The sequence below is a fragment of the Tubulanus polymorphus genome, unplaced genomic scaffold (genome assembly GCF_964204645.1).
Source record: "Tubulanus polymorphus unplaced genomic scaffold, tnTubPoly1.2 scaffold_48, whole genome shotgun sequence".
Taxonomy (NCBI): domain Eukaryota; kingdom Metazoa; phylum Nemertea; class Palaeonemertea; order Tubulaniformes; family Tubulanidae; genus Tubulanus; species Tubulanus polymorphus.
In genome coordinates this window covers 31,975-54,068 of record NW_027437454.1, presented here as the reverse complement: position 1 = coordinate 54,068, position 22,094 = coordinate 31,975, and the positions used below count along the sequence as shown (strand labels likewise).

The 22,094-nt window shown below is 44.4% G+C and overlaps 1 long non-coding RNA gene and 1 other non-coding gene across 2 annotated transcripts in view; one reads left to right on the top strand and one right to left on the bottom strand.

Moving 5' to 3' along the window:
- Nucleotides 1–22,094, bottom strand: part of LOC141914579 (uncharacterized) — a 66,399-nt gene that overhangs the window by 31,447 nt on the left and 12,858 nt on the right. The gene's annotated exons all lie outside the window — the stretch shown is intronic.
- Nucleotides 5,220–5,292, top strand: Trnak-cuu (transfer RNA lysine (anticodon CUU)). Its single transcript has one exon. It is a non-coding gene; the product is annotated as a tRNA-Lys (tRNA).

The window sequence follows — 22,094 nt, the reverse complement described above, 5'->3', positions numbered from 1 at the left end:
TGATGAAATGTCGTAGACATATATCTGAATCTTTCGAATAATTTCCAGCCTTGGCGCCATGCAGTGTTAATCTCGACGACATCCAGTACTCGAAGTGAAGACATTTTCAGACGATGAACGCGATCAACACGAGTTGATTCGGTAGCTGTAGCTGTTTTGATAGAATAACTTGACAGTGGAATTCTTTCCGTTTAAGAAAAAAAAAGATGAAAAACTGGTATTCATAGAATAAACGGAATCCATGTTGATTTCGAGTTGTTTATGCGTCAAAATTTGATCCAGAGTCAAATTGAAACCACACAACTGTGGAACTGGATCTAGGGTCAAATTAAACCCACACAACTGTGGAACTGGATCCAGAGTCAAATAAAACACACACAACTGTGGAACTGGGTTCAGAGTCAAATTGAACCCACACAACTGTGGAACTGGATTCAGAGTCAAATTAAACCCACACAACTGTGGAACTGGATCCAGAGTCAAATTAAACCCACATAACTGTAGAACTGGAGTCTTATTAAACACGCACAACTGTGGAACTGAATTCAGACTAACAACTGTTGTCAAACGACTAAGTTGATGTGTGGCCGGTGTTGAGTTTTTAATTTGCCTCAAAGTATATTTGCACAGCTAATTGGCAAAGCCGGTAAACTTGAAGCGGCTTTGTGAGATCAACTCAAATATTAGCTCCGACTACACCAGTCGCTTCTTAATTAAAACCAATACGAGATGCGACAACCACTTCCGCCGAGACACTATGACGTCATCAATCAATCATACACTAGCACCTCCTCTTTTTCCTCCCCGACTCCTCGTCCCTGTCACTCTCACTGTCCCTGTCCGTGTCCCTGTCTCACTCTCACTGTCCCTGTGCGTGTCCTTGTCACTCTCACTGTCCCTGTCCGTGTCCCTGTCAGTCTCACTGTCCCTGTCACTGTCACTCTCACTTTCACAGTCCTCTCCCTGTCCCTGTCCCTGTCAGTCTCACTGTCCCTGTCCCTGTCCCTGTCCCTGTCCCTGTCCCTGTCCCTGTCCCTGTCCCTGTCCCTGTCCCTGTCCCTGTCCCTGTCCCTGTCCCTGTCCCTGCCCCTGCCCCTGCCCCTGTCTCTGTCCCTGTCCCTGTCCCTGTCCCTGTCCCTGTTATTGTCCTTCTCGTGCAAATGTAAATAAATCTGAAATTTGACATTTTTGAACCGACGACTCAGGGTTACAATTCCAAGCGCTGACCCAATTCTAATCGAAATAGAACAGCAGCGGAAGCCGAGAAATAAATGTTTTCAAGTAAATTTCGTAACCCGCCCGAACTAATTTACGTTTTCTGTTGGTTGCGCGCACGCGACAAGCTGCGTTGTGTAGTGGTCGTTAATTGCTAACTAATTAAGTTTCTTCAACGCGCGTCGTGTTCCGCAATTCGGAGCTGAGCGTTTGGAATTGAATTATAGCTAGGATTCCAGGTTGTTACCGGTGTGTCGTCTGCGCTCAGCAGTCAGTGTGACGACGTTTGAGATAATCTATTAAAACTTGCTTCTGCATCAGAACCAGGTCACGAGTACCTTAGTGTTAGTATGTTTGTCTGTGTATAGACTATATGTGTATAGGGTGTATCGCTGAATGTGGACCCAGTTCCACTGTGGAAACCCGGCGACACAATATGGACCAGATTCCATTTTGAAAAGATTGAAGACCAGAATATGAATATGAAATATGAAAGGTTGATTATGTAAAGAATATTCCGGCTGCCAAAATAAGGAGTACTATCTTTTCAAGTTTTCTTTGGGCAGACATTTTTATGGATTCAAATCACTAAATATAGACAACCGTCACCTCCCTCTGCCTTCTCGCTCCCTATCTCCCCTCCAGGTTTCCCTCCCTTCTCCGTCTCATCATATCTCTCTCCCTCCCTCCTCTCTCCCCCTCTTCCCATCTCTTCACCTTCCCCTCCCTCGTCTCTCTCTCCCTCCTCTCTCCCTCTTATTTCACTCTCATCCTCTCTCCCTTCCTCCCTCCTCTCTCCTTACTCTCTCCCTCTTATCTCCTCTATGCCAAGCTCCCCCTCCTTCTCCCTTCTCCTTTTCTCACTCTCATCTCTCTCTCCCTCCCTCCCTCCCTCCCTCCCTCCCTCCCTCCCTCCCTCCCTCCCTCTCTCTCTCTCTCTCTCTCTCTCTCTCTCTCTCTCTCTCTCTTCTCTCTCTCTCTCTCTCTCTCTCTCTCTCTCTCTCTCTCTCTCTCTCTCTCTCTCTCTCTCTCTCTCTCTCTCTCTCTCTCTCTCTCTCTCTCTCTCTCTCTCTCTCTCTCTCTCTCTCTCTCTCTCTCTCTCTCTCTCTCTCTCTCTCTCTCTCTCTCTCTCTCTCTCTCTCTCTCTCTCTCTCTCTCTCTCTCTCTCCTTCCCTCCTCTCTCCCTCCTATCTTCTCTATGCAACTCCCCTCCCGTCACCTCCCCTCCCTCATCTCACTCTAAATGACGATTATTAAACAAATGAAAATTGACGAGTAATGTTCGTCGTAATTTCATTTAGTCGCGTGTGATAATCGCTATAACGAATAAAAACCGTTTTCTCGCTCGATGCAGACGAGACCAGACAGAGACAGACAGATACATAAACCGGGTCTTTTTTATTAGATTTATTTCATTTCGATTGTTTTCCGCGCCGCTCTCCTGAAACGACATATAAAAACATAACTGCAACTGACGGCTGCGTGGTTCTCGCAGAATCTCGCGCGAGTTGAACGGATATCCGGTTTGAGCCCCGAGAATCGTTAAATAAATGTTAAAACGCAAACATGTAAAAATGCCTGCGATTAAGGGATCACCGATTCGGACTAGGGCCGCGCATTGTCGACCGGCTTATACTGCGCGCTCGTTCGTAGTCGCCGTAATCCGGTCGATTCGTTCGTATCCGGCATAATCCGGCGCGGCATCGGGCGAACAAAGCGACGAAATGACGGAGATAAAATCGTAATAATACAACAGAAATATCAGCAGAATACATCGCCGGAATACTTCGAATATCCCCCCGATTTGAATACGACAGCTAGAGATTTGTATCGCTTCGTATAGTATTATGAAAAACGAAATTCATTTATTTATTTCGATTTCGCTTGTTGCGAGATTTCGATTCTGGCGATAGAAAAAGACACACAAGGTTGTATTAATCTGAGAGATTGGCGAAACGTTTTATTGACGTCTGCGCGTGTGACAGATGACGAGGGACGCTCTGGGGAGGATGTATTAATATTTGCAGCACAGCACCTGGGGAGGGGGGGACCGTGCCCGGATGGGGGGAGGAAGAGCACCGCACCCAGCTGGGAGGAGAAGTAGGGGAGACCGTGCCCAGATGGAGGGGGACATCGCCATATCCGAGTATGTGAGAGAATAGGAAAAAGACCAAAAGACCAGAGAGTGTGATTGATATAGCGAGGAGAGGGCGAGAGAGGAGAGATGTTGCAGAGGGTGGGGAGAGGGTGTAGAAAAGAGAGGGGAGACTGAGACGGGGAGAGCGTATAGGCTGAGGGGAGTTTAAGAGACTATGAAAATAAGGGAGCGGGAGGGTTTTCAAGAGACTGCGTGGTGGGTGAGGGGAAGACGAGATCGGTTGGGGGCGAAGGCACGTTGGTTCTCGGTGCACCCTAAGTGCAGTTAGATCCATGCTGAACCCCATATTAGTGGAAGAGAGACTCGCAGAGAAACAACCCAACAATGATCAGGGTAAACACAGTGAAGTGTCGTGAATGATGAGATGTTGTATGGTTCAGGTTTTGTTTCGTTGATTTGTATGTTTTGTGCGTAAGTGTATGTATAAGTGCACTTACAGTAATTGACCAGTGATGGGACTGAACTGGGAAAACACTGTTGAGTGCCTCCCCGGCGTCGGAGAGGGGGGCTGCAGAGAGAGAGAGAGAGAGGGGGGAGGGAGGGAGAGAAATGAGGGAAGAGAGAGGATGGGAGGAGAGGAGAGAGAGCAAGAGGGTGAGTGGGAAAAGAGGAGAGGGAGAATGAGAGAGAGAGGGAGGAGAGAGGGAGGGAGGTAAGAGGTAGGATGTTGGTAGCGGTAGAGAGGAGAATGGGAGAGAGCTGGACCGGGAGAGAAAAGAGAGGAGAGAGAGGAGAGAGAGAAGGAGAGAGAGAGAGAGAGAAGGGAGAGATGGTGTATATATATAGCTAATCTATACACGATTCTGCAATGGATTTCATTCTAATCACGTATAAAGAAGGCATGAGACGAGTTGTTGTTATCTGTGGTCAGTAACTGTTAGTTACTGTTTATCCAGAAACATCAGCCATGTCTTCGTCTGTCATTATAGATCCATTCTGCCTCCTACAAAACCCAGTCAGTCGGTCCGGCAAATAGTCCCGAGTCGGAATAAACCCACATATATAACTGTGGAACTGGATCTAGACACAAATTAAACCAACACAACTGTGGAACTGGGTCTAGACACAAATTAAACCTACACAACTGTGGAACTGGGTCTGGAGTCAAATTGAGCCCATACAACTGTGGAACTGGGTCTGGAGTCAAATTGAGCCCATACAACCGTGGACCTGGATCTAGACACAAATCAAACCCACACAACTGTGGAACTGGATTCAGTGTCAAATTAAACCCAAAACGTGGAACTGGATCCAGAGTCGAATTAAGCCCTTTTGGAACTGGGTTCACGGTCAATTAATTAGACACACACAACTGTTGAACTTGGTCTAAAAATTGAAATCAAACCCACGGAACTGTGGAACTGGATCCATACAGAGTCGAATTAAATCAACGCAGCAGCTGTGGAACTCGGTCTAGACTCAAGTGGAATGAGCACAGCTGTGGAACCCGATCTAGATTAAGTTGAGCCGAAGCCGTTGTTCCAACTTACGGATCTTGACACTGAAAATTGGATAATGGTTAGATTGATTTTTCCTCTAATTCCGAAAGCGTTTTCTTTTTAAAAGTAAAAAAAAAAGTTAATTCGAGAAAATTGCATCATCAATCATGGAATGCTGTCTGATCGTTACATTATCCGCGCTGTCTTGACTATCATTAGGGCGCAGAGAAATATTCGATTTGACACCGAACCACAAGCTGCACACACTGTTAGCAGACGACAGACACATTCTAACCGCTGTAACTATTGAATCGCTGTCTCCGCGATTGGCCGAAGATGCGCTTTAGAAATTTCAGTTCATTAAAATCCCTCTGGGAAATCCCGAAAAAGCTTAGTTTGAGCCAAGCGCCCGGCTAGCTCAGTCGGTAGAGCATGGGACTCTTAATCCCAGGGTCGTGGGTTCGAGCCCCACGTTGGGCGATCGTTTTTGCACGCTTTTGCATGATTCAACCAAGGGAACGGTAAGAGCAAACCGGAGAAGAAGAGCGAGAGAGAGAGAGGGAGAGGGAGATAGATAGAATGAGAGGTAGACCGATAGAGCAGATACCGACAAGATATTATCAAAAAATGTCAAAGATAATTTTAGTGATTCTGGCGAATTCAACCATGCTGCTATAGTGGTGACGACAAAATAGCTGTCCGTTTTCATAATATAAATCCCATTAGACAATACTGAATACCCGCGTGCTATTAACATCTTTACCAAACTATTTTTCTCCCTCTCCCTAGCCCCTCTCTCTCCCTCTCACCAACTGCTCTATCGCTTTCCAACTCCTCTCTCTCCTCTCCCATTCACTAATAACTGTCTACTCGTAAAGGTTAGTAAAATACCGACAGAATAGAAATAGCCCGAGGCGACAACCGAGTGACAAGACAATCGTCAGATCCCGGCTCAGGATGATGAGGGCGATGACGACAATTTTTCCATTTTCAAATGAGCTTAGAAACATTTTATGCAACACTATTCAAATCCGTCGCGATATACAACACGACCCGGGCAACGCGCCGGATCAAGATCGGGGCCAACGGGTCTACGCGCGTTCGACCCCCTGTAAGAGCCGGTATCATACTCATCCCCCTTAATTCCTCCCTAGGGGGATAAAATCTATAACCGTATAGGAATTAACCGTACGCGCGGCGAAGCTACTTTGCCAATAATGTCGTGCGAATTTCAAAAACGATCCCGAAGCAAGTTTCGAAATTCGTAGAAATCTATCGGTAAGCGCGGGGGACCCTGGAAATAAATAGGATTGGAATTAAAGTAAAGTATAATAGCCTCTTTAGAATTCACTCCGTAAATTGTCTTTGTAGTAAAACGTACGCCGCGCGCGTGCGTTTTGAAAAACTATAGCCGCAGGGAATATTCCGCCAGATGGCGTTGTCATAGAATTCTCAGTCAAGCTTAACAAAATATTTCAATACATACGCACATGTATATTCTTTGTAATACATACCCTTTAGGCAAGCGCCACCTAGTGGACCCTCGATTGCCACAGTAGTTTTGCCAGCATGCGTGCAAGAAACACTTCACGCTAGCGCCGCCCAGCGGATCCTCGATTGCCACAGTACTCCCTGAGAACGAAGCAGATTATCGAGCTGTTGAAATGATTGAAATACGCGCAATTTACCTGGAAACTGTTGAAGGTTCAAATGTCTTTTGTAAATGGAGTGGCCGCCCGATAGAGAGAGAGAGAGAGAGAGAGAGGAGAGGAGAGGAGAGGAGAGTGGAGGGGTTGAACACTAATTGAATTGCTAGGTTATAGCTGATAAATCTTGCGAGCGACTTATCCCAGCCGATGGAGGGTTTATCGCTGAAGAGCCGAACGCCACCGATTCGGATGAAACGAAGCGACGTAAACTAAGAACCCTTAAATCCTGAACTGATTAAAATCCGAATCCATTTCGCCTCGGATTCAATTGGATTTGTTTCGATCTGGTTCAATTTCCTTTGATGAACAATTAAACGCGCAATCTAGTCGTTTGTTTTTATCTTACGCAACCGAGTCCGAGATAAAGTCCTTTTACGCCGGTGATTCCATTCATCGCAGCCACGTCGACAATTAGTCCATATCCGTGATTTCATTACTCGTCTGTTGCCAATTGTCAAGCGCCCGATAGCGCGTAATTAGTTTTTTTTCCTGTGACATTATTATTTTGCCTCATTATTCGTGAACCATCTGTTATATTATGCGCCGTCGAAATTACTGCGATGATTAATATTCCCCTAATGACGTCACGCGCTTACAGTTACTATAGGTTACTGATTGAGTGATATGGCAGCGAAGCGACCCGGTCGAATTGACAGTTTATCAACGATTAATGACCGAGATTATAAAAAAACCGAAATGATTTATGAAAATGAAATCTATTTCCAGGCAATTTATTCTAGATTTTTTTTTTTTTTGACAGCTCGCCGAGATTATTTTGAACAAGCGGGAACAACTGGGGTTCCCTGTACCCAGGGTTTCACAGTACGGCTTTAACATCGGTGTAAGCTCATTGTGTCTATAAGATGAAAATAAACGTAAACTGGTCTCAAGTTGTTGGATTGGTTATAGAACCAAAATGAGCATAGACTGGTCGTAAATTGTTTTTTTTGCTTTAGAACCAAAATGACTTTGGACTGGTCTTGAGTTGATAGATTGGTTATAGAACCAAAATGAGCTTAGACTGGTCGTAAATTGTTTTTTTTTTGCTATAGAACCAAAATGAGTTTAGACTGGTCTTAAGTTGTTAGATTGGTTATAGAACCAAAATAAGTTCAGAATGACCTTAAACTTTCATAGCTAAACAAGCACCTGCAAACATCTAATTCCAGCAATATCATGAAATGATATTATTCTAAAATCGTTTAAAATATCATTTTCAATGCAGATGCGCTATTGGAGACTGCGACAAAACAAGTCTAGACCGGCTTACAATCAACAGGTGGGATTGAACAAGTCTGGGTTTTACGGTTTCAATTACTCTCGATCATCAAATCCATTTTTTTAGGTTTTTCCAAGCATATCATTGTTACAAGCGAAATCGATCGGCTATACATAAACAGGTGTGTGAATGAGATTGTCGACAGCCCGGTAAACGAGGGACTTAATAGCGGAGAAATATTGAGTCCGTTATTCACTAGATATCCCGCCAGACAGCGTAACCAAATCCTGAGAGATTAAAAATACATTTTGAATGGAATATTTCTAACAACAGTTTAAACTTTTGGTCCAAATGAGCTCAGACTGGTCTCGAGTTGTTAGATTGGCTTTAGAACCAAAATGAGCTTACACTGGTCTCAAGTTGTTAGATTGGTTATAGAACTAAAATGAGCTTAGACTGGTCTTGAGTTGTTAGATTGGCTATAGAACTAAAATGAATTTGGACTGGTCTTAGGTTGTTAGATTGGTTATAGAACCAAAATGATCTTAGACTGGTCTTAAGCTATTAGATTGGTTATGAAACTAAAATGATCTTAGACTGGTCTCAAGTTGTTAGATTGGTTTATAGAACCTTGAGCTTAGACCGATGTTGTAATATTGCCCATATCGCGACTCGACGATTATTCAACGTCTCGCAGATACGAGCACTAACTGATGTTAACGGCCTGTGTCTATAACTCGTGTCAGTCGTGTCTGGATCTGATATACGCGCTGAGTAGAAACATTTCTCATGTCGTTTCTCTGGGGAGTTTGGTTTTTATACGTTGTGACTCTACTGAATTATAGAGAGAATGCCGACGTATACGTATCCTGTATACACACCGAGACGCGCACATCGGCGTCGTGAATCTTTAAACGGGGATTGAATGTCAAGGTCGAATTCAGTGGCCTTACTCGTCAAAATATCTTAAACTGAATGTAATTATCCTCAAGGGGCCTGGAACCGTCTCCGAACGGGCTAGATAAGTGAATTAAGTCCCATACAGCCATACAGTATTCCTGAAGATGACTATTAGGATATAGTCGAAACGTTGAATAAACAACACTAGCTCAAGGAATACAGTATTCCTGAAGATGACTATTAGGATATAGTCGAAACGTTGAATAAACTACACTAGCTCAAGGAATACAGTTTTCCTGAAGATGTGACTATTAGGATATAGTCGTTGAATGAACTACACTAGTTCAAGGAATACAGTATTCCTGAAGATTCCCCTCCTCTCTCGAGCTGCAACGGGAGAGGGAGAGGGAGAGGGAGAGGGAGAGGGAGAGGGGGAGGGAGAGGGAGTATTCCCGGCTAATAACTAGAACTAACTCTTAACGACTGGCGTGCAGTATAAATATCTATGGTGATACGAGAATGAGGGACGCATTAACGACTCAACTCTGCGTTAATAGACAATTTCATAAATAGCGAACATAAACGTTACTGATTCTCTTCCCATCTCCCTCTCTCTCCCTCTTTCTCCCTCACTTCTCTCTTCTCTTATCCACTCACGATCATCAGCACAAATAGAAGGGACATTATTATAGATTGTAACGAGCTGCAGATGTTTGCACCGTGCTCCCTGATGGCTGCTACTAGAGAACATCAAATCTATGTTACAGTGTGATTCACAGATGAGAAGAGCGGAAGAGTGAGAGAGAGAGAGGAGTAAGAGGAGAGGGAGACAGACGAGGAGAGAGGAGTTAGAGGGGGAGAGGTGTAAGAGGAGAGAGAGAGAGAGAGAGAGAGAGGGGGAGAGGAGCGAGAAGAGAGATTGGGTGAGGGGATGGGAGAGGGGGAGAGAGAGGGGAGAGAGGAGTGAGAGAAGAGAGAGGGGTGGAGCGAGAGAAGAAATTCGGCGAGGGGTTGGGAGAAGGGGAGAGGGGGAGCGAGAGTAGAATGATTGGGAGAGAGGCGAAGAGGAGGAGAGAGGAGAGAGGTGAGGGAGGGAGGCATGAGAGGGGAGAGAGGAGTGAGAAGAAAGAGAGATTGGGTGAGAGGGGAAGGGGAAGGGGAGAGGGATGGGAGAGGGGGAGAGAGGGGAGAGAAGAGAGAGATTGGGTGAGAGGGGAAGGGGAGAGGGGAGAGGGATGGGAGGGAAGAGACGAGAGAGATTTGGTGAGATGGCAGTAATAACAGTGTTCTCTCTCATATTGCAGACGGTCGCAGTGAAAGATACACCGCGTCTGTTCTGGTGATTCTTCCCGCTAGCTGTGCGGAACAGACGGCTAATTGGATAAAGGAGAAACCAAAAACCACTTTAGCCGGGAAATAACATTGAATTCCTCCAAAGTGATGTATCTGGTTTGAGCCGCATCGCCATCAGGAATCGACGTCACTTCTCCGCACAATCCCGATTCAGCGCGTAATGATGACCGATTACGTATTCGAGTTTTCCTAAAAATGCGTAACTGGACTGCGATAATGGATTCCATCGTAACGAGTTTGGTATTTATCTGACTAGCGCTGATTGGTAATGTGAACGAAATTAGGTTATCCAGGTCTAATTTTGAGTTCTGACTTTTGAGCTGGCCCGAAATTATCTCAGCCTGATCTTTATGTTAAGAGCGGACCCCTGGGGCCAGTTGCAAAGTCGTGACGTAAGTCCAAAAGTGGTCTTAGATCTTAAGATTGGTCTTAAGTCATTAGATTGGCTATAGAACGAAGTTGGTCTTAGATTGGTCTTAAGTCTAAGCCATGACTATGCAACTGGCCCCTGGAACTGAATTAAAATAAGGCTTAGCCCGGTCTTGTTTTAAGTCTCGGGTTGAACTGGACGAAAATGAGCTTGAGCCGGTCTATCATGAAACTGGACCAACTACACCAGACTCGAAGGCGCCCTTGTCATCTGGAAATATTTGGTCCAAGACTATCCTATTCAAAATAAAATTACTATTATTATTATTATCATGTACAATCAATATAAGTCTCTAAATAGTCGTGCGCTGAATTATATCAAATAGTTTTCAGGGATGATTTTTTTATCTGAGTCTCGCTATTTCGCCGTGGTCCGTTTTTCTTACGAAACTCCAATATACAAAAACATGTCAATAAAGTGTGACACCCTCTGCGGCACGTAGGTCCGACCCTGACAGATATATAACCGCTCCGATGACACATATCTCATGAATAATTCGTTCGCGGACCCGAGCGACGGATTGACATTTAACAAAAAATCGATACAGAATTCGCGGATACCCTAACCGTCAACGGGTATCATATTCTAACCTCGAAACACTCATACGTCGGTATTTCGAGATATGTATGCCTCTCTAACTCGGTCGTCTCCTCAAACCCCTCGCCCGCGAAGTTTCTCTCCCCGTTCCCAGACAATTATCTAATCTAAGTCGTTGAGATGTTCTAATCGGACGCTAGACGCGACGATACTTGGATGGAGCGAACAGTTAGTACACAGCGCCTCTAGCAGATCGTCGACTGCCACAGTAGCATTGTCAACATGACGTGTGGAAGATTACGATTACGATTTTTTTTACACTCACTCCAACCATTTCCATGGTATATGGAGGAAAACTATTACACATTTATATACAAATATTTAGAAAACACGGTAGCACGCGTGACATACTGAATACTGACTTCATACTAGCGCCACTAGCGGATCCTCGACTGCCACAGTAGATTCACTGAGCTCCTTCATTGTTATGAATGTCAAATCGTATCTGCGTAGAACGAAGGAAAAGATGTCTGCCTCCATTAATCCCCCTATGACATCATCTAATTGTCTACCAGTGATTTGATTTATAACACTTCCAGAGAAGATGTCTGCCTCCGTAAATCCCCCTATGACATCATCAATTCACCAGCACATATTCTATAGACACTTCTCGAAAAGATCGGTGCTCCATCATCAACCAACTGATGATAGCGCTCTGTTAGGCACTACCGAAATTCTGTGTTGTAAACAGAATTTTAAAAGTAGGACTTCGCTTTAATCCGTGGATTTGTCTGCTTCGATGCTACTTTAAACCGAGGCGATAGCGCGTAATGCGATTACGTAATTAAGATCGGCTAAATGCTTTGATGTATTGAAGCCGCGTAGGCGTCTGTGGCACGCGAATTTTATGAATAAGAAATAAACAGATATTGTGAACGATGAATTCAATTCAAGTACCTAATAGGAGAACAAAGCTTAGCTACTGGGGACATAACACGATAGACAACCGTCTAGATAACGCGTGCGCGATATCGAGCAGGTTTAACGGATCTTAAAACGGAAGAAAAGTTTATCTTTATTTCGGCAAAATGAGGAGTTTTGTTGTCAGTGTTGTAATTGTTGTTTATTTCGTTCTGGAAGTTTCGGCGAATTCGACGTCAAAACTTGCGCGTAAGTATTCATCAAATAGCAGATAACTGTGGAACTGGGTTCAGATTCAAATTAAACCCAAACGGAACTGGATTCAGATTCAAATTAAACCCAAACGGAACTGGATTCAGAGTCAAATTGAACCCACACAATTGTGGAACTGGATTCAGAGTCAAATCAAACCCACACTACTGCGGAACTGGTTTCAGTGTCAAATTATAACCACACAACTGTGGAACTGGTTTCAGTGTTAAATTAAAACCACACAACTGTGGAACTGGTTTCAGGGTTAAATTAAAACCACACAACTGTGGAACTGGTTTCAGTGTTAAATTAAAACCACACAACTGTGGAACTGGATCCATACCTTTTGATCTTTTGCTTTGACCTTTTGTTATCTATTTGGTTGGTAAATTTCGTTAGAATTTTTGTCCCGTTTGGCGTCGCTTACAAACCCACAACACCTGCTGGGAGTGAAACGGGGTTTGATTTTGAAATCGTCAGTCGAAGTACAGATAAAGTTGTATGATCGGCGGTCAGAATTTTTCTAATACGTTTAGAATATCATATATTTGATTTAGTTGAGTATATCGGTTGCTATAAGGATGCTCCGGATAGAGACCTCGGTGGCTATTACACTAGATTCGATGTCCTAACCGCATTTGCTTGCGGCTCCGAATGTCTCAAATTGGGTAAGAATTGTATTAAATATTTCAAAAAGTTTTTAATTGATGTCCAATTAAAACAAGTTGTGTAAAAAAAACATAAATTCACATTTTTACGCGGCCAATACTTATTTCTAGGTTCAATTTTGATTAGTTCGGGCTGTTATAGAAATATATAATGTTATTCGATGTAGATTTCGCCTACGCTGGTTTACAGTACGGCCACGAGTGCTATTGCGGAGACTCGTACGGAAAATACGGGCCGTTAAACGAGTCGTCTTGTTCCCGTTACTGTCGTGGAAACGCTGATGAAAAGTGCGGAGGAGGCTGGGCGAATTCTATCTACTCGTTGAAGACAGGTAAAATTCATGAGTGAAAAGAAATTGAATAAACTTTCTTTCAGGAAGTCACTTGCTGGGATTCGAACCCGATTAAATGAAATCACACGGATAGTTACTAAGTCTTAACACTTGATTTCTGATTTTACTATTACGTGAAATCGGACACAAACAAGTTACAAAAGGTAAGGCGTTAATTTTTCTATACAAACTCTATGACGTCATAGGGGGATTTATGGAGGCAACCATACGTATTTTCCAGTAACGGCGGAATACCGACACAAGCGCCACCTAGCGGATTCATTGGTTAGTCTATTTGTTGCGATCAATCAAACTTCAATTAAAAGGATTGAAATGTTGCCAGGCCTCATCGACGACATTTTTGAATAAAATATGAGAAAAATGTATTTATTCGCGACGGACAAGAAAAATTAACAACTAATCGCGAGATTCGCTATTCGAGTATAAAACGTTCAATTCAATTCGATTTGATTTACTCTCAAACCCCTCGCGGGAGGTATTGGAGGGAATACAACATTATAATTAAATATATTCAAAGTAACAAAAATAGTTTTTTTGACAACATAAAAATTACAAGAAACATATCTACGGAATTAATTCTTCAATACCGGATTCACACTAGCGCCCCTAGCGGATCCTTGGTTGCCGCAGTAGTATTGTCCGTACCCGTGGACGGCTGACATCGACCTATCGCCCCTATGACAATCGAATTTGGATGAAATATTCAACATCAGTTATTGCATGATATATGTTGATGAAATGGATCAAACTTCAATCGAATGGCTCGAAATGTTTCCAGGCCTCATCGACGAGTTCCATGAATAAAAAATAAGTAAATTTTAATAATACGCGACAAATTATCACTAATTGCGCGATTCGTTATTCGAGTCAGAATCGCTATAGAGAGAGGGTCCGTCCACGTCGAAGTACGCGAGACTTACGCTAAAAACGTTCGCGATCGATACGACTGACCGGCGGAATGAGGAGTTTTGTAATCGGTGCCATTGTTTATTTCGTTCTGGAAGTTTCGGCGAATTCGACGTCACAACTTGCACGTAAGTATTCATCAAATAGTGTCGATAGATGTCTGGTGTGTACATTTCAGAAAACAAATTTCTGGATCAAATTAAACCCTCACTACACTGTGGAACTGGATCCACGGTCAAATTAAACCTATACAACTGTGGAACTGGATCCAGAGTCAAATTAAACCCACACAACTGTGGAACTGGATTCAGAGTCGAATTAAACCCACACAACTGTGGAACTACGTTCATAGTCAAATGAATCCCACACAACTGTGGAACTGAGTTCAGAGTCAAAGCAAACCCACACAACTGTGTAACTGGATTCAGAGTCAAATCAAACCCACACAACTGTGGAACTGCGTTCATAGTCAAATTAAACCCACACAACTGTGAAAATGGATCAATTCTTTGAATTGTATTATTTCAGTTGAGTATATTGGTTGTTATAAGGATGCTTCACAGAGGGACCTTGATGGTGAATACAGTCGTTCCGATGATCAGACTGTATTCAAATGTGCCTCCAAATGTCTCCAATCAGGTAACATTAACTACACGTATGTTTCTCCTTGTTTGTATCCGTAAACTATCTAAACTTATACCAAGATATTTCAAAGAAACCTTTCACTTTTGCGCAGATGGAGAGAGATTTTCGGTAAATTCGATTTTCATTCGTTTGAGCCGGTATTGAAATGTTTTAATTTATCTAAAGGTTTCGCGTACGCCGGGTTGCAGAATAGCGATGAATGTCATTGCGGAGACACGTACGGAAAACACGACCAGTTAGACGAGTCGTTATGTTCGAGTCCGTGTCGAGGAAACACTGATGAAATGTGCGGAGGCGCCTGGACGAATTCTGTCTACTCGCTTAAAACAGGTAAAATTCACGAGTTAAGACGAATTAAACGGGGAACCTACGACCTCCTGTGGCAATCGAAGATTCCTCTCATCGGCAGGCGAGGATCCAACAGGTGTCGCTAGTAGTTATTCGGTCTTACTCTGCATTGAAGGATGTAATCGTTTATTTCAATCATTGGCAGGTGAGGATCCACCAGGTGTCGCTAGTAGTTACTCGGTCTTACTCTGAATAGAAGGAAAATCAACTAATTTTGACAACGTAAGACCGAGTGCTCGTCACGCCATTTGGTGGGTTCGAACCCGATTACATCATGATGATTAGAAATTGGACATTGGAAATCGGCTTTGTATATTTTGTTCTTCAGTCTTCATCGCTTTTTTTCTACAAAAGGTAAGTTAGGGTTTTACGTTTCTATTTGAAACTGATGATGTCATAGGAGGATCTACGGAATCAGACATCTTTGCTGAAAGCGTATTCAGGGGGAAGTCGTAGGTATTTCGATGACGCAATAACCGGGATTTACAGAGGCGGACATCTTTTAAACGAAATGCCCGTAGACGCCATCAGTCCGGTAGGTAATCCGATGACGTCATAGGGTGATTCGTGGAAGCAGACATACGTAATCAACATACGCTATTTGATCTGCGAGTACGTGCGCGACGTGCGTCTGTGCTGAACGCGGCGTCGATCAAAGGCTCGGACGGGATTCTGGCTTCATCCACGTATAATCCGCACGACAAAGGATTCATCAATTCCGGCGAGATGTTATTATCGCTAATAACCCAATCAATGGCAGGTTACGTGCACTTTGCCCCCGCGCGGTCGTCCACGTATTACATGTAGAACGTCCGCGCTGCGATTCTCTGGTCGTGAGCCGTTTCGTTGCGTTGGATTTTACTCGTGCTATAAGGCCCGCAACGCTTACGGAAACGCGGAAAATGCAGACATGTTTCCCGGGCGCTTCCGTCTGTCGTGTCGTGTGCGATGTGGAGCTAGATCCACGGTCGAATTAAAGCCACACAACTGTGGAACTGGATTCAGAGTTAAATTAAACACACACAACTGGGAACTGGGTTCAGAGTTAAATTAAACCCACACAACTGTGGAACTGGATTCAGAGTTAAATTAAACACACACAACTGTGGAACTGGGTTCAGAGTCAAATTAAACCCACGCAACTGGGTTCAAATCAAAATTGGTTAGTCCAGCTAAAAAGCAACGGGCGTCAACCATTTACACGGCCAATATGACGTAAACGAGAGTTGCACGTGATCCTGGATCTGGATCCAGACCTGTGGAACTGGATCCAGACCTGTGGAAGTTGGTCTATATTTTTGTAAATTCTGGCCAATATATCAGCAGTGCTGTCAATATCTAGTTTTATTGCTGAAATATCCAACAGACTGGCTGCAATTCATATTTAATGTCTAAATGAGGTGTGTTGTTACGCAATCCTGTTCGCTAGAATATTGACCCAGCCTAGCTTCACAGAAGTAGATAGATTTCCAATGAATATCTGATGACGCAGTTTTTTTTATTGAAGTTAGTGAAAATTATGTGGAAAATAGTTTTACGAGAAAAGGAACGCTAAATCAACAGGTGTCGCTAGTGTGCAGTAGGACACCAACTAGTTCGACAATAGATGATTCCACTTGCAGCAAGTGAGGATCCACCAGGTGTCGCTAGTAGTTATTCGGTGTTTCTTCTACATTTTCAGCTAAAACCGAATGAAGTTTTCATTTATTAAAGCTACACTCAGTAGAAATATGAATTAAATGTATATAATAGATTTGTTGGCTCTGGACTGAAGTAACGACTGAATTTATAACTGCGATGCCCGGGGGCAGAGAACGGCTGTGTCGCCGGGATATAGACCCCCTCCCTACCGTCGTTGAAGCATATGTTTATAAGATAATAAAGTATTCGCGTCGCTAGTCGATCATTATTGATCGATATAGTTTTTATCGAGAAGTTCCCTCCTTGAGGGGCAAAAAGTATTCGCTGAATAAATGTTATATATGCGCACGCGAACCGCTGCGGGCGACGTCTGCCCCGACAGCCTGAGCAGACGACCAAAATCGATCTCGTCTGCTCCAGATTTTTTAAAAAGGGCACCGCAAGAAATGGTCGTTTAATGCCGAAGATCGTCGGGTATTTTCGGATAAATGGGATGCGTCTGCGAGTGTCGGAGTACCTCGGTAAGTTTCGGAGAACCTCGGTAAGATCCGGAGAACCTCGGTATGTTTCGGAGAACCTCGATCGGTTAGATTCGGAGAACCTCGGCGAGAGTCAGAGATTGTCGGAGTCTCTGAGCGAACTCTATTACAAATCCAGAGACGACCGGAACCCCCCCCCCCCCCAATTAACTCTATTTTACATTTCTGTTTCATTTAAGTGATTAAACTGGATGCCGATCATGGCGCAGAAATCAACAGGCAACCAGTCTATTAAACGAAAGCACATTCGTTCTCGACAATGCCTCCACTTTGGCTTTATTTTATTTCATCGGAAATGCGAGTGGAGGCAAAAACTGAGCAGCTGAGTTCAAACTGCGGTTAGAAACGGATGTTCATTAATCCTCAAACACGACCTCATCATTCATCATCATCCCGTACATTAAACACTCACACACGGACACAAGTCAAGTCAGTGCACCACGCGAGTTCCTTACATAGCCTACTCTCTCACTCACTCATTCTCTCCCCTTTCACTCTCACTCCCTCTCTCCCCTCTCTCTCCCCTCTCACTCTCCCTATCACTGTCCCTCTCTCACTCTCTCTCTCTCTCTCTCTCTCTCTCTCTCTCTCTCTCTCTCTCTCTCTCTCTCTCTCTCTCTCTCTCTCTCTCTCTCTCTCTCTCTCTCTCTCTCTCTCTCTCTCTCTCTCTCTCTCTCTCTCTCTCTCTCTCTCTCTCTCTCTCTCTCTCTCTCTCTCTCTCTCTCTCTCTCTCTCTCTCTCTCTCTCTCTCTCTCTCTCTCTCTCTCTCTCTCTCTCTCTCCTCTCTCTCTCTCTCTCTCTCTCTCTCTCTCTCTCTCTCTCTTCTCTCTCTCTCTCTCTCTCTCTCTCTCTCTCTCTCTCTCTCTCTCCTCTCTCCTCTCTCTCTTACTCTCCCTCTCACTCTCTTTCCCCCTCTCACTCTCTGTATCTCGCTCACTGTTAGGCGACAATCCACTTTTTGTAACAGTTTGTGGCTAACATAAAATGTGTGCGTGCCACGGGCGCATTAACACTCATATTAATATCGAGATGTCCATTCGATGGAATTGCCTACAGCGCCAGTATATTTGTCCGCTGAGCCATGTTGGTTCGGGTCTGGATCGAGTGAGTGGAGGTGCACACTGTTTCATATGGATTACTACCACGAAGCACGCACGCGCGCGGGTAATGCAGTATCTCCCTCGATCGAAAACAGACGACACAAGTCCGCAAAACCCGATAATAAATCACCCGCGTCCTTGAGATCGGTGACCACGAGAAGACCTTGCTGCACCAGATCCCGCTAGATGGCATTGACGTGAGATTGGTTAAATGAAGCATTTTTACTCATCATACAATTCGAGGAAATTATAGCTAGATTTGAATCGAGGAGAACTCCACAAGCTCTGTCCTACTTCACACTAGCGACACCTGTTGGATCTTAACATGCTAAAACACATTGCAATCCTATTTTGCCGCAGTTTGCGATGTCCTGCACACTAGCGACACGGAGTGGTGTATGGAAGGGTGTGTGGAGTGCTGAGGGGTGATGAGGGTCGGTGAGGTGGTGTGTGGAGCAGTTCGAAAGGGATGAGGGATGATGTCGAGCGGTCAGGGTCGGTAAGGAGCGGCGGTGCGGAGCTAGTCACGCGAGGTTAAACACTGCCACGCAAACGCCTCCGCCGCTGCTGCCGCTGCTGCGGCGGCTTTTTGATATCGTGCTACTGAAATCCATCCACACACGCGAGAAATAACCAAATTTACGAACGTTCGAAAACCAAACATCGTGTCGCACGAATCGTGAAAGCGCGACGGCGGAATAGAATTAACTATCACCGACATGAAAATCATAAAGATATATCATCAGATGTCGTCGACCCGCGCGTCCCAGATGCAAACCTTTAATGTGATTTAGCGTTTCGTGTTGATGTTTAGACGCGGGTCTTTGACGCACAGGATAATTCGTGTAGTTCGGTAAAGGCAAAGCCGTGCTCAGCCTTGAAAGAGAGGGGGAGAGAGGAGAGATGGAGAGAGGGAGAGAGGGAGAGAGAGAGAGAGGAAGGCAGAGGCAGAGGCAGAGGCAGAGGCAGAGGCAGAGGCAGAGGCAGAGGCAGAGAGGGAGAGAGAGAGAGAGGGAGGCAGAGGCAGAGGCAGAGGCAGAGGCAGAGGCAGAGGCAGAGAGGGAGAGAGAGAGAGAGGGAGGCAGAGGCAGAGGCAGAGGCAGAGGCAGAGGCAGAGGCAGAGGCAGACGCAGTGGCAGAGGCGGAGAGAGAGGGAGAGGGAGAGGGAGAGGGAGAGGGAGAGGGAGAGGGAGAGGGAGAGGGAGAGGGAGAGAGAGAGGGAAAGGGAGATGGAGAGGCAGAGGCAGAGGCAGTGGCAGAGGCAGAGGGTGATGGGGAGTGAGAGGGAGGGGAGAGGGAGAGAGAGAGGGAGAGGGAGAGAGAGAGGCAGAGGCAGAGGCAGAGGGAGAGAGAGAGAGGCAGTGGCAGTGGCAGAGGGTGATGGGGAGTGAGAGGGAGGGGAGAGGGAGGGAGGAGAGGCATAGGCTGATGGAGAAGGAGAGGGAGAGAGAGGGAGAGGCAGAGGGTGATGGGGAGTGAGAGGGAGAGAAGAGGGGGAGGGAGAGGGACAGGCAGAGGGTGATAGTGAGGGAGAGGGAGAGGGAGAGGGACAGATAGAGGCTGATGGAGAGGGAGAGGCAGAGGCAGAGGATAAAGCCACATTTTTTCAAGCAGTTACCTACAGTCCGGAACGGTAAATCTTGAAATAGATTTCCTACCGATAAAAACGTCCATGTTTGACGGTAACATATGTGATAGCGGGATAATTGCTCGTGTTCAGTGATTAATCGAACAACAGCAAGTGAGAGCTGAAGAGAGAAAGAGAGCTAGAAAGAGTGAGAGTGAGTAAGAGTGAGTGAGCCAACTGAACTTCTGATAGCGTCGCGAAATAAATCACAATCTTTTGTATTACGGTAACAGGTGCGATAAAGCTATTATAATCCTTTGTAATGGTGGCACGTGTCTAGATTTAATAGCCGGATATCGATGTAGACATTCGTTTCGAGGCGATGTAGTCATTCGTTAATGAATTTTTCAACAATTTTATCTTCAAGATTGTAGAGCGGAGAGGGAGGGGAGAGGGAGAGAGAGAGGGAGAGGGAGAGAGAGAGGCAGGGGCAGTGGCAGAGGGAATATCTTCAAGATTGTAGAGCGGAGAGGGAGGGGAGAGGGAGAGATAGAGGGAGAGGGAGAGAGAGAGGCACGCACGCGCACGACGATTGCCTCGCTATTAAATCACCCTATGACGTTATCGAGTTGGTTTGATAGTCATACCTTACGCATAAAGATGGCGGCTTCAATAAATGCGCCTATGACATCATCGATTTCGTTGCCTACACGAAATTCACCCCATGACATTAAATACCGACTAGTGATTAGATCTATAAAGCTTTCTATAAATCTCCCTATGACATCATCAGAAACTTGTCTACTAATCATTCGATCTTTATAGACTATTCTAGAAAATATTTCCACTTAAATAAATCCCCCTTTGACGTCATCGACATGGTCACTACCGATTGAATCTAGATACTCTCAATAGGAAAGATGGCCGTCGTCTCGATTGGATCTCGCTTTGTAAATGTGTAGGTATTTCATGTATCGGAAGTAATTTATATCACGTCGCTAATTACCAGCTGTTCATTTCGGGTTTAATTACGAATACTCGCTAACGAACATCAGTAGTAAACTTCCGCCCGGCTTATCACTTCCGGTTCTGTCCTAAATTGCGGAGACCCTTACATAATCGCGTGTTGATTCAACGCTACGCGATTTCTCAATAACCCCCAACAACCTACTGATTCCGTGTGCAAAGACACTTCTAGAACAGATGTCAGCCTCCATAAATCCCCCTATGATATCATCAAATTGTCTACTAGTAATTTGACACTTCTGGAGAATGATATCTGCCTCCGTAAATCCCCCTATGACATCATCAAATAATTTTACGCTTCTGGAGAATGATATCTGCCTCCATAAATCCCCCTATGATATCATCAAATCGTCTACTAATAATTTGACACTTCTGGAGAATGGTGTCTGCCTCCATAAATCCCCCTATGACATCATCAGCTTGCCTACTGCTGACGATTTGATTTTTGTCATAGAGGGATTTATGGCAGCAAACGTACATTTCAGAACGGTCTATAATTTACGCCTCGTGTAAATGAAGTTGACGATGGTGCCAGAATGGCGACAAAAATACGGTTAACAGATAAGAACAATATCTGTAACAGATTGACCAGTAACCGGGATCTAGTGTATAATAATAGTGGGTCACAGATTGAAACGATTAGCTATAGACTGTTTGACGTTGACCGCTCGTAGTGGCATCTACTATACCGCCAGATGCCGTGGTGCATTTTCAACTTTCAAATACGTTTCGGAATCTTGATGTTTCAATAAATCCAACCTTTAAACCGGCTAAATTTATCAAATTAGGTCTAGATGTATATAGATCCTACCGGTAGTGTGTGTAAATAGTAAGTTGTAAATAACGTTTGTTTTGTTTCAAAGTGCTTTTATCTACTGTTTTTGTATATAATTGTAAATACTGTTTTCTCCTCCATATACCATGGGAATGGTTGGAGTGTAATAAATATTCGTATTCGAATTGAATTGTTATCACGCATATTACATTAAATACATTTTCATTGATTCATTGAGAAAATTTCATTCGGTTTTTTACTGAAATGTACAATGGATGCCAAAGACTCTGGTAACTACTAGCGGCACCTGGTGGAACCTTGCTTGCCATAAGTAGAATCCTCGATTGCCACAGTAGCATCGGAGGTCTAATGATGAGTACCGTGTACATTTAT